Raw genomic sequence first — 6121 nt, 5'->3', positions numbered from 1 at the left:
AACCCCTGCCTGACAGAAGCTTATTAAGTACATGGTCAAGGGAGCAGCCAGTCTGCAGGGACCCCGAAGGAAGAGGCAAGGGGATAAAAGCAAAGACACCCCCTGGCTCTGAGCTCCTGCCTATGGGCCCCACTCAGACTGTCAGAAGCCATAGGGCCAGGGAGACTTTGGTGTGGCCCACACAGGTTGGCCCCCTTGGGTATAACGCAAGGTAAAGAAAAGTGAAGAGTGCATCTGGAAGAGCAAATGGAATTCCAAACACATGCACTTTCTTGATTTAATCATGCTTACTTGCCAGAATTTATCCTTGTAATGACCTGGTCTGGGAATCAGAGAAATTTTCTCTTGAGAAGTGATGTTGAATCTGAGATCTAAAGGATGTGCAGGTGTTTAGAATGTGATGAGTTCAAAGAAGACACTCAAATGGCTAATAGGTATCTGGAAAGTTGCTCAACATCACTAATCATCAGGGAAATGAAAATCAAAACCACAATGAGATATCACCTCACACATGTTAGGATGGCTATAATCAAAAAGACAAGAGATAACAAATGTTGGTGTGGATGTGGACGTAATATAAGCTGTTGGTGGGAATGTAAATTGGTATAGCCATTATGGAAAACAGTATGGAATTTCCTCAAAAAGTTAAAAATAAAAGTACCATATGATCCAGCAATCCCACTCCTTTGTTATATACCTGAAGGAAACAAAATCGGTATCTCAGAAAGATATATGTATACCCATCTTCATTGCAGCGTCATTCACAAGAGCCAAGATATGGAAACAACCTAAGTGTCATTGATGGATGAATGGGTAAAGAAAATGTGGTCTATGTAGACAATGAAATAATATTCAGGTATGAAACAGAAGAAAATTTTGTCATTTGTGACAACATGGATGAAGCTGGAGGTCATTATGCTAAATGAAATAAGCCAGAGAAAGACAAATACTGTATGGTATCATTTATAGGTAGAATCTTAAAAAAAAAAAGCCAATTTCATAGAAACAGAGAAGAGAATGGTGGTTGCTAGGGGTTGGGGTGAGGGGAAAATGAGGAGATATAGATCAAAGAGCACAAACTTTTGGTTATAAGAAGATTAAGTTCTGAGAATGTTCACTATAGTTAATAATATGGTATTATATACTCGAAAATTGCTGAGAGAGTACGCCTTAAGCATTCTTACCAGAAAAAAAAGTTAATTGTGTGAGGTGATGGATGTGTTAATTATCTTGATCTTGGTAATCATTCTAATCATTTGATACAATGTATCAAATCATCTCATTGTACACTGTAAGTATATACAAATATATTTGTCAATTGTTCCTTGATAATACTGGGAAAAATTTTTAACTAAAAAATAATGTTATAAGTAAGGAAAACACTGTAAGCAGAGGGAATAGCATGTGCAAAGTCCCTGAGGTGAAAGCATATTCAAGGAACTAAAAGAAGGCCAGTGGGTGTAACAGAAAGACAAAGGAGAGAACAGAGTCAAAGAGAGTAAAGATTTCGACAGGGTCACATTGTAGGTCGCACTAAGGATTTTGGGTTTTATCCTTAAAACAAAGGTAAGCCAGTGCTCAGAATCCAATGACAGACTAGATTTTGTGTCTCAAGCAAATCACTCTACTCTGGGGAGAATGGATTAGCAGGAAGGGAAAAATGAAAGGGAGGTGGGTATACCAGTAATTCATATGAAAGCTTGAATTAAGGTAGTGGGTGGACATGGTGAGACAAAGAAAAGTTTGAGAAATTTTAGGGTCATGAAACTGACAAGACATATATATGGGATATAACAGTGTAGAGGTGATGGCAGTGACAAGGAATGTACTAGATTACTTGTAAGACTGAATGGAAGAAAGGCATTTTTGGAACTGGGAAATTACAAAATGATTAATAATAATTAATCACATGTTAATTATTAGAGGAAGGTGGAAGGCATAGAAAGGAAAACCTGGGAGGGAGGGATCTTTATTTTATTCCACTGTCCGCTCCGCCCCGCCCCCCCATACACTTTTTCTTTCTTTAAACATTGTGAGCTTCCTGAGGGAGGGCCCACACTTTCCCAAGTATTATGAACACTGGGTCTATCATTACCTAGTTCCTTTGAACCACAGTGATAATCCTAAAGATCGTCTGCCTTCTACAGACCCATCCCTAGCTACTTGCTCCTCTTTTGAGCGCCCCCTTTCCTCATCTTACATTATGGTGGAGTGTTCTAACCCCGCTACAGTGTAAGCAGGGCTGACGGAACCTTGACATAAAGGCGTGTGGGGTAAGTACAAGTGTCTGGGAGAACAGACAAGCATGGAATGACAAGCCTAGAGACAACCTGGGGGCCATTTCCCAGGTAGGTGCAGACCTGAACCCTGATCTGGGCCGGCTTTTCCTCCTACAGTATTAGGAATTCTCCTGTGTGGATGTTGGAGTGTGGGGGTGAGGTTCAAGGAACCCCGCTCTCTCACTTTCTCTAGTATCTATCAAGTGGGGGAGCCTCGGGGGGACAGTAGCCAAGTGGGTACCCGCACTCAGCAGCCACTAACACATATTTCTGGAATAAATGGATAGGTAGATGAAATACTTGTGCAATGGAAACTTCTTGTGGCTCCTCCCTGGCAAGAAGTATAATCCGTATAAACCCCGCCATCATTCGCAAATCCAAGGCTCGCGTCACTCTGCCCATTCCACGGAGACCCCACCCACCTCCGGGCGCGGCCCCGCTCGGCGCGCTCCCTCGGCTCGGCTCGGCTCGGCTCCGTAGCACTCGGGGACAGGCGGGGCCTTAGTCAAGTTCCGGGCCACAGTGCGCTTGCGCAGAAGGTGGTACGGGCTAGTGGGGGGGCGGAGCCTGCGGAGCTCAGGCGGCGGTGATAAGGGAAACAAGGAAAGGATCGGAATGGCAGTCAACTCTGGCTAAGTGGGGCAGCTTAGTGAGTGTTTGAAGTGTACGCAAAGAGAACATTTTGGGGACTGACCTGAGTTTACACTTTTACTGATTTTGCCTTTTTTTCAATTAAGCTTGGTGGTCAAGAGCTGGTGCTTTGCAGGTCGCGGTCTGTTCTGACACCGCGTGCCTCTGTGTGGCTTTGGGCAAGTTACCTGCCCGAGCTTCAGGGTCTATCTCTGTGAAATGGAGCTCACGGGACTTTTGTGAAGATGACATTAGACAGTGTGTGTAAAGTGCTTAGCACAGTGCCTTGCACAAAGGAAATGCCCAGTAACTGGTAAGTGCCGTTACTATCATGAACGTTAATAGCATAAGAATTATCATAACGTGTTTTTTGTGTGTGTGCCAGGATCTTTTGTATGCAACTATTATGCTGGTAGTCTTTGGGAAATATCAGAGAACATGAGCAGTAACAGGAAATTAAAGACTGGAAAATGTGCTGATTTTAGAAATGAGAAAAAAGTAGATCTTGAAAAATGGACTCTGGTAATCTTGACTTTTACTGAGCACCAATCAAACCCAGGATGGATCATATCAAAGGTAGTTTATGAGGGGAATTCCCTGGCGGTCCAGTGCTTAGGGCGCCGCGCTTTCACTGCAGAGGACGCAGGTTCGATTCCTGGTTGGGGAAATAAGATCCCCACAAGACACGCGGCCAAAAACAAGCAAAAAAAGGTAGTTTGAGAGCCTTTAGAAAAGGAACTAGTTTTGGGTTTTTTTTTTTTTTTGCGGTACGCGGACCTCTCACTGCCGTGGCCTCTCCCGCTGCGGAGCACAGGCTCCGGACGTGCAGGCTCAGCGGCCACGGCTCACGGGCCCAGCTGCTCCGTGGCATGTGGGATCTTCCCGGACCGGGGCACGAACTCGTGTCCCCTGCATCGGCAGGTGGACTCCCAACCACCGTGCCACCAGGGAAGCCCTAGAAAAGGAACTAGTATGCACTATGAAGCAGTCTAAACTCTCTAAGAACAAATAAAGCAAGCCAGCTTAACCTTTTTGAATGGATAGTAAACTGATAGCTCAGTGGAAAAACTTTTTGTCTTTTCTGGACCTAAGTCATTTGAACAAAGGTCTCAGCCTGAGATGCTACCGCATTGTAAGCGCCTTTCTTGTCAGCGAGTCTCTTTCCATTTCTGACATAAATCTTACAAAAATAATTCTTTTAGCTACATAGGTAATATGTGAATACCTTTACGTTGTAAAAAATTAAAAAACTAAAAATGAAGGGAAATTCCCCCAACATCTCCTCCCAATTCTATTCCCAACTCCACTCATCCATTTACTGTGCATTTTGTTCAGATACTTCAAAATCTAGCCCTACCCTGACTTGTAGCAGTTAGGACCTTATTCTGCCAACTGAATACCCAACAAAAGGAAGCAGTTTATTAGTCTCATTCGAAAGGAAGCCCAGGGGTAGGAGTGCAGAGCCAGCAGGCTCTTTCTGTCTTGGTTTCACCATCCACAGGTTTGTCCTCATGGTCACAAGGTGATTGCTGCTTCTCTAAAGGTGAGTCCACATATTAGCAGGAAAGGACAAAAGCCATCTTGTGAAGTTTTATATTTTAATTCAAGAAAGGAAGCCTACTGGGCTTCCCTGGTGGTGCAGTGGTTGAGAGTCCGCCTGCCGATGCAGGGGACACGGGTTCGTGCCCCGGTCCGGGAAGATCCCACATGCCGCGGAGCGGCTAGGCCTGTGAGCCATGGCCGCTGAGTCTGGGTGTCCGGAGCCTGTGCTCCGCAACGGGAGAGGCCACAACAGTGAGAGGCCTGCTTACCGCAAAAAAAAAAAAAAAAAAAAAGGAAGCCTACCAGAACGTCGTCTGCCTACAAGTCACTGGCCATACTGTATCACATGACCCCTCTATCAACAAGGGAGTCTAGGGAAGTAATTTACTTTTCAAGTATCTAAACTATAGAATGGCACAGTAAAAGCAAGTTGTAAATATCTTTTGGGTAACCGAATTTTCAGTGTCTGCCACAGAAATATAGAGTTTCCATAAATGAACTCACACTATATATGTTTTGCAACTTGCTAGTTTTCCTTGGCGATATGAATGAATTAGAACTTTCCACGGTGGTCTGTGTGAAACTTCCTTGGTTGCTTTAGCTGCTGCACAATACCCTCGTTTCATTATTCTAAGGCTCACTTTTTCATTCACATGTTATTATCTCTAAAATTAGTATGCATCTTACAATTGCTGTCAGCTAGGCAGCAGTAGTGATGTAGCTGTCATCACCTGCTGCAGATGCTTCAAAACTTGCAGAATGGATGTTAGCAGCCTGGAATATTGACGATCCTGAGTCTAAACATGATTCAGATGGTTCAGACTCTGAGAAGAAGATTTATATATACTTTAATCAATTTATTTGATTAATACTTTCATTTTAATGTATGCATGAGGATGATATGGAGTTAAAAATCCATGTCTTAAGTTTCACGTGGCCTTCTGAATAAGTATAAAATAAAAATTATAAATGATAAGAAAGCTTTATTTGTTTATTTTTAAAAATTTATTTTATTTATTTATTTTTGGCTGCATTGGGGCTTCGTTGCTGTGCGCGGGCTTTCTCTAGTTGCAGCGAGCGGGAGCTACTCTTCGTCGCAGTGTGCGGGCTTCTCATTATGGTGGCTACTCTGCTGTGGAGCACGGGCTCTAGGCGTGCGGTCTTCAGTAGTTGTGGCATTTGGGCTCAGTAGTTGTGTCTCGCGGGCTCTAGAGCGCAGGCTCAGTAGTTGTGGCACACGGGCTTAGTTGCTATGCGGGCTGTGGGATCTTCGAGGACCAAGGCTTGAACCTGTGTCCCCTGCATTGGCAGGTGGATTCTTAACCACTGTGCCACCAGGGAAGTCCCTGTGTCATAGTTTTATTAGGAGCATTTTTCTTTTTCAATGATACATAAAATAATGATGTCTATAATTATGACATCCTGAAGTCAATGAAATATGATGTACTACACTATGACTATTCCGTAGTTTAATCATTTTCTTATCAATAGGTGTTAAGTTTTCACTTTTTTTTTCCAATAATGCTTCAGTAAACCGCTTTTCATGCCTTTTTTTCCATATGTGCAAATAGTATTTCTCAAGATTCCTAGAATTTCATATTTAAAAATTCTAATAGCTACTGTCCTCCCCCCAAATCCATAACTCCAGTCTAATACTGGGAAAAACTGAG

The 6121-nt window shown here is 43.3% G+C and overlaps 1 protein-coding gene across 2 annotated transcripts in view; it reads left to right on the top strand.

Annotated features, from left to right (window-relative positions):
- The first annotated feature begins 2793 nt into the window (after window positions 1–2793).
- Window positions 2794–6121, top strand: part of MSANTD3 (Myb/SANT DNA binding domain containing 3) — a 41291-nt gene continuing 37963 nt past the window's right edge. Inside the window, exons 1-2 of one of the 2 annotated variants that reach the window (XM_067743808.1) lie at window positions 2794–2928; window positions 3017–3222. The gene's annotated coding sequence lies outside the window, so the exon portion shown is untranslated. Of the gene's footprint in view, window positions 3223–6121 lie in introns of both variants that reach the window. The other variant, XM_067743810.1, reaches the window with a different exon arrangement.

This window comes from Pseudorca crassidens, chromosome 7, assembly GCF_039906515.1.
Source record: "Pseudorca crassidens isolate mPseCra1 chromosome 7, mPseCra1.hap1, whole genome shotgun sequence".
NCBI lineage: Eukaryota > Metazoa > Chordata > Mammalia > Artiodactyla > Delphinidae > Pseudorca > Pseudorca crassidens.
Note: the sequence above shows the minus strand (reverse complement) of the source record. Positions and strands in the feature narration are given on the sequence as shown.